Source organism: Dioscorea cayenensis, chromosome 10, assembly GCF_009730915.1.
Source record: "Dioscorea cayenensis subsp. rotundata cultivar TDr96_F1 chromosome 10, TDr96_F1_v2_PseudoChromosome.rev07_lg8_w22 25.fasta, whole genome shotgun sequence".
NCBI classification, from domain to species: domain Eukaryota; kingdom Viridiplantae; phylum Streptophyta; class Magnoliopsida; order Dioscoreales; family Dioscoreaceae; genus Dioscorea; species Dioscorea cayenensis.
In genome coordinates, this window is record NC_052480.1 from 22501498 (window position 1) to 22511945 (window position 10448).

Consider the following 10448-nt stretch of genomic DNA (forward strand, 5'->3'; position numbering starts at 1 on the left):
CCATGCTTCAATTGTTTCTGCATATATGCTTTCCTAAATAACAGATACAGGTTCCATTCCATGGGAAGGCTGGATTAAAATGTGAAAGCTTGAGGTGCCCCTTAGAGTCAAAAATTTTATTTGGAAGCTTTCTCACTCCAAACTCCAAACTTGTGATTTTTTTTCTTATATGAATTCTGGCCCTTGTTAGAGGGCCATATACATTAGGCCCATATTTGTTTCAAAACATTACCACTAAAGTTTAGTACCACATTGCCTAGTTACAAGAACTTCACCCACTTTATATATAGTACTATTCATTATCCTTTAACCTTGCTTTAGTGGTTATGCTCACTTACGCGCAGGCGCAGGGGGGTGCAAATTTCAGGGTTTGGATAAAAAAATTAGCTTAAAATTCTGAACTCACGTAGGTAGGCGTATGGTCCAAACACGAATGCACCAGATTTATTGGGTGCAGTCATGCAATAGGTTTTTACCTTTTTGCGGCTTTTTTAGTTCTGGCTGTGCCTCTTCGCTTTTCGTCGTGACTCTTTGAGAACCGCCCTTTTCCGAGTCCCTTCGTCTTCCGTGACCCTCTGCCTACACATTGCCTGATCTGGAAGGCTAGATGCAACTTAGTCTTCAAGAGCGTTCCTCCTAACCTTGGTTCTATCACTAAGAGAGCCTGGAGTCTTGCAAGAGAGTACACAAGGAAAAGAAAACTCATGACAGGGAAGTTTCCTATTTAAATACTTCCAATTATGTTTCCATTTAAATGGATGCTTGTTGGATTAACAACTCAAACCATTCTGGTATGGGTTTTATTATGGTTTCTAATGACAGTAGCTTTCTCTACACAGGATCAATGGCAAAAATTTGTAACCTCTTCTACCAATGCCGAAGCGGATGCCATGAACTTCACTATGAAGGAGTGTATCAAATTGAACTGGATCCCAACTAAGATCTTCATTGACTATGTAACTATCTTGAAGTTAGCCAAAGCTTATCAGCCTTCTGTAGCTTGGAGATTTGTCAATGAAGCTCATCACCTACAAAACCTTATGAACCATCTTCAAGTCTCTCCTTTGGTCCTTATCAACTGTGAAGACAATGAGGTCACTGATTGTCTCACCTTGAAACAGTATTTTCCGTTTCTAATCCGTTGCTAAAGTGAATTAGCAACGGAGTAGAAACGGAATTTATCTGTTTCGAATACTGATTGCTTCCCCGCAAGTGTACGGGATTGCCAAGTAATACCTCGTGCGAAGACACGAGGATCGTATTCCATGGGGCTAAGGATCTCCTATTACTCCTTTTCTAGCTATTATCTAGCCTAAGATCTCAAGTGATGGATTTTACTCTACTAAATGTAATTAAAGCTAAAATGAAATTATGACCAAATTAGAGAGAACAAGCAATAAGCAAGCAAGAAAATCAATGAGATGCAAAGGCCTATGGATGAGGATCCCCTTGAGGGGTTATCATGCAACATGGATGATGATCTAAAGATGCAAGGGTAAAATGGACCATGAGATCCCAAGATTAGAACAACCCCAATTTCTCGGCAATTGAACCCTAATCCCATACAAACATAAATAGGAATTTCTTCCAAATCCACATTCCTACGATTGCATTTAGTACGAGGAAATCTCACTTAGGATTAAACCTACTCTTCTTCGGATTAAACCTACATGGAGGGCTACCAAACACCCGATTTCTTGGCGTGATGATACAAGTGTCCCCTTTTAATCCATTCATGACCTAATACATGCGAGCAAGTTACATCTACATGCATCATTCATAAAAGAGCTACGGATTTCTCCTTAGTGTAGCACTTAGCATGAAAACAATGGATTAAATCTCAAAATTACCCAAGCATGGAATTAGCAAGTTATCATCCAACATATATGATAAAACCCCCCAAGGTTCACCAACACCGGGTGGCCTTGGGGGTCTAGTGTGTCATCATCCCACAACAAGCAATACAAACAAGCAAAACATGAAACAAAAGCATAAATGACACTCCCTAGATGAAATGGTGGAGGAGGAGATGAAGAATGTGCCGAATGACGCTTTCCCTGCCAAAGGAGTGCCAAATGATGCTTCCTCTAGCCGCGGGTCTCCTTCCTTCAAATCGTGGTAAATCTCCCCTTGAATGATGTTGCCTTCTTGCCTTGAGAGTCTTGGACCTTGGGCTTGAATGATCTTCTAGCTTCCTTGCCCTTCTTCTCCTTCCCAAGGTCGCCCAAAATCTCCCAAGTGGTCTGCCCAAAATCGGCCAAGAAAAAGTCCAGCCAAAAGTAGTCCCTTTTTTGCCCTAAAAGTTAGTATATATATCCTCGAGGGCATACTGGAGTCGTATGGGGTCGTATAGCACTCAAAAAAACCCTAGATTCGCGTTTTCATACGGGTGCATACGACTCCATACGGCCCTCAGTATAATCGGGTAGTATGGAAAATCAGCGAGACACTCCAAATTATTCTCATCGCATACAGATACTGCCCCCATACTTGGGTAGTATGGGGGTGGTATGAATTCTCGCTTTTCTTCTCTTTTTGCCCAAATGATATCTTCTTGTTCTCCATGGCTTCCTTATGCCCTACAAAGCAAATAATAGACGATTAAGAGAAAAAACGGGCATCAAACCTCACAAAATACATGCAAAGTGAATACGATATATATATATATATATAAAAACACCTACATTTAGACACGTATCAATTACCCTTGTTTCTAATTTAAATAGAAACGGGAAAATACTCCATTTCTAAATTTAGAAACGGATTGGAAATGAAAAACATTATATTTCTAATTTTTAAAAAATTAAAACGGAATAAGATGTGTTGCTAATCCGTTCTAAGTTACAAAAATAGAAACGGATTCCAAACGGAATATTTTCTGTTTTATTTTTGTTCCTAATCCGTTCCTAAAGTTTTTTTAAAATTAAAAAACAATATTCAAACAAATAAAACCGTTTCTAATCCGTTTCTAACATTTAAGTCAATAAAATAAAATAAAATAAAAACTATATCCCTAATTTTTTTTAAAAAAACCTGCTACATAAATTTTTAACCTAGAACACCAACAAATATGATAGAAGGAATAATCCTATGAATAATAATAAATAATAAATAAATAATAATAAATAATAAATAATAATAATAATAATAAATAAATAAATAATAATGGAAATTAGGCAAGAATCTAGATAGAAGGAATACACAAGTTCATGTGCAAAGCTAAAGATGAAAGAAATAAGAGCCATAAAATGTTGCCATGTTGGACATCACAATCCAGACCAAACAAAGATGGGACAAAAGCTGGACTTCTCCTTTTCAAGCACCAACTAGTGGCTTCATTCACTCAATGCTTTTAGCTTATCACATTTGTTAGTTTATTTATCCTGCCCTTATTAAGCAGCAAGCACCACACCTCAAAAACTTGGCAAAAAAATGAGAAAAAGAAGATGTGCATAAGGAAGTGTACTGTAAACGGAAATAATGCAGACTTATGGTTGGCCTTAAAAGAAAGTAAATGCCTTTCTATGTAAGAAGTGTCAATTCCTGGTCAATATAGTGCACACATTAAACACAAATTTATAAAAGTATCTGAAAACAAAGAAAGAACTTTTCCCAAAAGGCCAAAAGCTGTCAATTCCAATTCTATGTAGTGCCATGATCACAAATGGTAAAGTGTATGGTTGATGAAGGATGACAAAATGTATTTAACTATGCCATACACAGAGAGAGAGAGAGAGAGAGTACAAAATCATAAACGAAGCATGAGATATAACAAAACAAACCATTCCAAGCTGACTAATCATTCAATTAAGCAAAAAGCTTATATTAAACTATCTTGAATTTATATGCCGACATGTGCTATTGGTAATTAGTGCACACAGCCAACTCATCAGTTAGTATCTTGGATTTCAATTATAATATTATTAGTAATAAATCAATACTTATTGCTATAATGCAAACTATGGACAGAATAGGCATATACATTAAGTTGTTATTTTCAATAGTAAAAGAGAATATGGCACAGTAGGTGTTAATTCCTAAAAGATGATGAATATATCAGGCAATTCTATCATGAAAGGTGAGAAAAAAGGAGTTAGGTGCTTACATCAACTAAACAATTTGGAAAAGTGTATATGCTATAAATAAAGCCTAGGTTTTTTCCCTCATTGCTGCAAATAGTGTCCACTGGGCATTATTTGAAGAAGCCTTCATGTTATGACATGAAGCCATAATAAAGGTCCTGAATCCTGATAGAAGGCATAAACAGTATCTTCTTAACTCTGCATCTCAAGGTAAGTTATTTAGCCAATCAATTTATCAACCTACTACATATATATATATATAGTATATATAGAGTTGACATAGATACTATATATAGAGTTGACAAATAAAAAAAAGCATGCCATGCTAATATTACCTCTCACACTTGTTCAGCTGCTTCTGGGGAAGGTCTATATATATATATGGATAGTATATAGTATATATAGACAGACAGATATATATATATATATATATATTTTCTCGGACAACCTGAACAGGTTTCAGTAAGAAAAGTTGATTAAGATTGAGCAAGATAGTTTCATTGCATGATTCAGATCAGTGTAATACTACTTTGCCTCATCAAATATTATAATGAAAAGAAGATGGAAAAATAAAACAGCTATGAAAAACCAGTGACAACCTTTGTTAGAATTCTTAGTCAGTAAATCAATGCCTCCGAGCTATCACTAATTGCATGCCATAAATAGAAGTATATATAAGGTTGCATTAGATTTCTAATATATTTGCTTTTGGATGAACATAATGTTCAAAATTCTAAGCAAATGACAAAATTCTCCGATATGGGTCACAAACCCACCTTGCAAAACAATAAAAGCCATTAAGAAGCTGATAATGCATTTGGGCAAGAATGGACATGCTTGGACCTAAAAACCAACCAAGCTATCTATGCAAAATAGTCAAAACAACAAGTAAAGATCATTGGTTTAAGACAATAATTGCAAGATCTACGTCGATTCTAATTTTATCACAAGACAGTCCATATACAGAAGAAGCTATTGACTGAACATGCCAAATATGAGAAAAGGAAAACGTACAAGTAGCACAAGCATAAGATTTCAAAGTTATTTGCTTTTGGAAAAACATAATGATTCAGAATTTTCAGTAAACCACAAAATTCTCTATGATATTGATCAACAAGCATGCCTTTAAAACAATATAAGTCATAAAGATGAATATAATGCACAAGGCAAGAATACACATACTCGGCCAAGCAATCAATTCTACATAGCATGCAACAAATAAAGATCATTGGTTTTAGATAACGACAGTGAGATCTTCATTGGTTCCAATTTCATCACACAACAATCTTTAGACAAAAGAAGCAATTAACTGAGCACCCCAATTACGAATATAAGGAGAAAAGGAGCATGTACAAATAGCACAAGCATTAGATGTAAAAACAGTAAAAAGACCTAAGAAGCCTATAATACAAGAGGCAAGAATGAACATACTCGGCCCCAGAAACTCAACCAAGCTATCCGCGACAGACACTGCAGTTCCTTTTTGGGCTTGTCATTCCTCGACAATGCCACCACATACTCAGCCAGAATAATAGGATCAGCCTTAGTTCTATCAAAAGGAAAAACAAATAATCATCAGAAGAACATTACCAATACCCAAATTTCAATATATCCACGAATAGAAAATATACTAAAGTAAGAAACAAACCAGCAACCAAGAATTCTACAACAGTACTAATCACATCAACTCTAGCTTTCTATAGCCATTTAGGGCCCGTTTGGTATGATGTAAAGTTGTTACTTTCCCTGCAAAGTAAGAGCGGTGAATCTATTTCAAGCGTTTGGTTCTTAAAAATAATATGGTCTCTTTGTAATCACTTTCCACTTGACTAGGGAAAGTGATTCACAGGGGGGGTGGTGTGAAAGTGTTTACACCGTTGGATGGGAAAGTTTGGTAATTGTCAAATTACTAAACTACCCTTTATTACATAAAACTCTTTCTCGTTTGTTTTGTCTTTGAAAAAACCCTAACGCGATCATATTTCCAATTCAGCAGAGAGTTGTCGCTTCTTCTCGAATCGGAGAAATCCCCGATAATATTTTTCTCAAGTTTGTTAGATTATTTTGTGTTAAATTTTTGTTAAATTTTTTTCTTGGTGTAAAAATTCATATTTTAAATGGATCAAAAGATAAATAAATTTCATATTTGTTTGGATAAAATTTTTATTAGAGAATTTTTTTGTTTTTGATTAAATCAAATCTATGTTGAAATAATAATCCAACATGATAAGATAAGAACTTGAGACATATATATTTTTACTTGTCCACGATTGTTTTTTTAATTCCCACGAAAAATTGTTACGTATTTGTAGTGAATCAAAGTTTTTTTAAAAATATATGAGATATATAAATAAATATTAAGTAGAAGCATTCAAATCAAAAATATTAATTTCTTAGTTTAACAATATTATTTCTTGTCTCTTTTTATCATGTTTTTGCATAACATATATTTTTTTATTTTTTTATGGGATTTTTATTGTAGATATAATGGTGCAAACCTTTTTCTTATGTTCATAAATTCCATATTTTTGCTAATTTTTTTGTTAACTTGGTAAAAATTTATGTAAATGAAAAAAAGGATGCCTTTTTGATATTTACAAAGTTGATGAAATTCAATGTAATTCATCAACATTTTTAGGGTTTTTAACTTGCAATTTCATACATTCTTTTTGAAAAATTGGTTTATTGAACTTCATATATCTTCTTTTTTTCCCTTTTAAGATTTATGTTGTTGTAATAGAAAATCTTGAGTAATAGATATGATGTAGATAATAAAACTACTTTGAAAAACAAAAAAGTAATGTGAACTAGTGTGGATAATCAAATGGTTCTACTTAAATAAATATGAAGTAGAACCATTTGATTTTTTTTTTTTTAATTTATGAAGAATAGGTTAATTATTATTTGGACTAAGTTAATAATATTATTATAGTTGAATAAAAAAACCCAAATTTAGTAACTATAACAACTAAGGGCAAAAATGAGAATAAACCTAATTTTACATTGAAAAACAAGTTCATACCAAAGCGTGGGAATTAAGTTTGCATGCAAAGTAATTACAATTTTGATTGGGATAACCAAACGTTGTAATGTTATTTTGCAGGTAAAGTAATTGCATGCAAAGTCTTTCCCTGCAAAGACTTTACATGCAATTACTTTCCCTGCAAAATGCCAAACGGGCCCAGAAACTCGGCCCCAGAAACTCAACCAAGCTATCCGCGCACAGCTTCTGCAGTTCCTTTTTGGGCTTGTCATTCCTCAGCAATGCCACCACATACTCAGCCAGAATAACAGGATCATCCTTAGTTCTATCAAAAGGAAAAATAAATAATCATCAGAAGAACATTACCAATACCCAAATTTCAATATATCCACGAATAGAAAATATACTAAAGTAAGAAACAAACCAGACAACCAAGAATTCTACAACGATTACTAATCACATCAACTCTAGCTTTCTATAGCCATTTAAGCTCGAGGAAAACGGTATCTAATTAGGTTTTCAATCCATCAAACAACTTGAGAGGAAAAAAAAGGCAGAGTGGGAACTAGGATTCTCAGCTCTTCAATAGAGAAATCAAGCACTAGGAATGAGAACCCTAAAATTCCCTTAATGATCGAACTCCTCAAAGATACTAGAGCTAGAACCTAACTCGAAAAATCAAAATCAAACCATGTATTCGTATTAAATTCGTTGAGATCTCTAACTCGAAAAATCAAAATCAAAGCATTGAAGAAGAAGAATAAGAAGAATAAGTACTGAACTAGAGCCTCCGGATCGGAAGGGAACCAAGTGCTCCGAAGCGCAGCTCGACGATCAGCGGATCCAAACACCGTCTGCACCCCGACAAAGCCCAGCAGCTTCGGCCAAACCTCCAACCCAGCACCGCCACCAACGCTAGATCTCTACCGGAAGTTCCTAAGCGTGTCCTCGGGGGGGGGGGGCGAAGGAGCACGACAATGGCGAAGACGATCCCGATGGCACATACAAAGAAGAACACGCCGGAGATAAGCAAGGAGAGGGAGATCTCGCTGCATGAGACGAGGGCAAGCGGGGGTACTTCGAGGGATCGATTGAAGAGCGGAAAAATGAAGAAGAGAAGCAAGCTTTACTTATATTTTCCACCGCACGACAAAATCAATGGACGAGATTTGCTGGGATTTCATCCGAGGAACCAAGACCGTTCAATAAGAGTCATTCTGAGATGACCTGAGTTCATTCCAACCTTATTATTCTTCATTAATTAATGGGAAGACTTTATACTCATTTAAAATGAGAAGACATTTTTATTTGACATAAGATTAACTTATCAAGCAGTTTTTTAAATTTATTTATTTATATATAATTTTGCACATGATTTTATAAGACTCTATGAAAGAAAAAACTAAAGTTTATCAAATATGATAAAGTTTAGCATAAACTAATTATAATCATTTCAAATATTTCAATACTTTGATATAAATAATTTATCATGTGAACTGGATTGAATAAGTATTAATTATTTGAGATGATAACATGACATTAATAGCAAACAATCATATATTAATTTTTAAATCCGTTTCTAGTCCCTTTGTATTAGAAACGGATTAGAAACGGATGTTTTCTAATATTTAATGATATTTAAATAATATATTAATTTTAAAATCCGTTTCTAATCCTTTTTATTAGAAACGGATTAGAAACTGATATTTTTTAATATTTAATAATATTTAAATAATATATTAATTTTTAAATCCGTTTCTAGTAAACAGATTAGAAACGGGTATTTTTTTTAATATTTAATGATATTTAAATAATATATTAATTTTTAAATCCGTTTCTAGTCCCTTTCTAATAGAAACGGATTAGAAACGGATATTTTTTAATATTTAATAATATTTAAATAATATATTAATTTTTAAATCCGTTTCTAATCCTTTCTATTAGAAACCGATTAGAAATGGATATTTGTTAATATTTAATTATATTTAAATAATATACTAATTTAAAATCCGTTTCTAGTCCCTTTCTAGTAGAAACGGATTAGAAACGGGTATTTTTTAATATTTAATAATATTTAAATAATATATTAATTTTAAATCTGTTTTCAGTCCCTTTCAATTAAAAACGGATTAGAAACGGATAGTTTTTAAAATTTTAATAAATCATATTTTTAAATGCCCGTTTGTAAGCCGTTGTTATTAAAATCATATTTAAAAGGATTGTTATTCCGTTGCTTATCTGTTGCAAGTTCAAACAGAATAAATTCCGTTTCTAATATTCTATTTTTAAATTGTAACTTTCTTGTAGTGCCGGCGCTTTCGCTGTTTGCCAAACGAATGCAACTACCTTTCTGGCTTACGGAGACCTGCTTTTGTTCAGGTTTTTTTGAAGTCTTTCTTCTTCTTTTTTTGAGCTCTGCTCTTTTTCCAAAAATCACAACATTAGAGGAACATTATGTCTGTTTTGATTGGTATTCCACCTTGGCATCATGACTATTTTTTTCTAGTGACAATTTTCAAGATTTATAAACCAAATTTGGATTCAGAACTTCATGAATCAATAAATTAAAGTTGGCATGTTTCTCTATGTTTTATCTTCATTTTTTTTGTCATTAGACCATCTATGCGTAGAGGAGGACTCCTACATCACCTCTAAATTCTAACCCCGATGGCGGGGTTAAGCCAACAAGATTAGAATTTAAACATCATTTCTAAATTTTAACTTTATTTCTAAAACACCTAAATTCTAAACCTATTAGTATGGTTAAGAATTTAGACATTTTTAAAAACTTACCTAAATTTTAACTTCATTCATCTTCATCTCCTCCATTATTTCACACATACATACATAAGTCTTCCTCTCATCTTCTTCTTATCTTCTTATCTCCTTCTCTTCTTTCCAAAATTTAATAGCATGTAATACCTAGATCTTTGATTTTTTACTTTTGAAATTGCTAATATATATGTTGAAGCAAAAAATGTCAACTACTACATGCCACACAACTTGCAAGTAGTTTCCTTGGTGCATATAATTGATTTTTTTGCTGGGAATAAACAAGCCAAAATTGGTTTGTTAAGTTTGTGTGCTTTGTAAATGCTTAAACTATTGTAGACTTAAAATAATATTTATTTTTTATTTATGATCTGAAATAGTTTGTATTTTTCATGTATGAAGTAGCCAATCGTCATAACTTTTTCCCAATCCTTGTTCCATCTATGTATAGCCTTCATAAAACTATCTATTGTCATTCAAAACTGTCATAAAGATCATCATTTACTCATTTGATAAAGGATTTAACAAGCATCCACAACTATTTTACCCTTTTAAATTTACTTGTTCTTTTTCGATAGTAAGATTAAAGAGGGGGCAAACAAATTAATTGT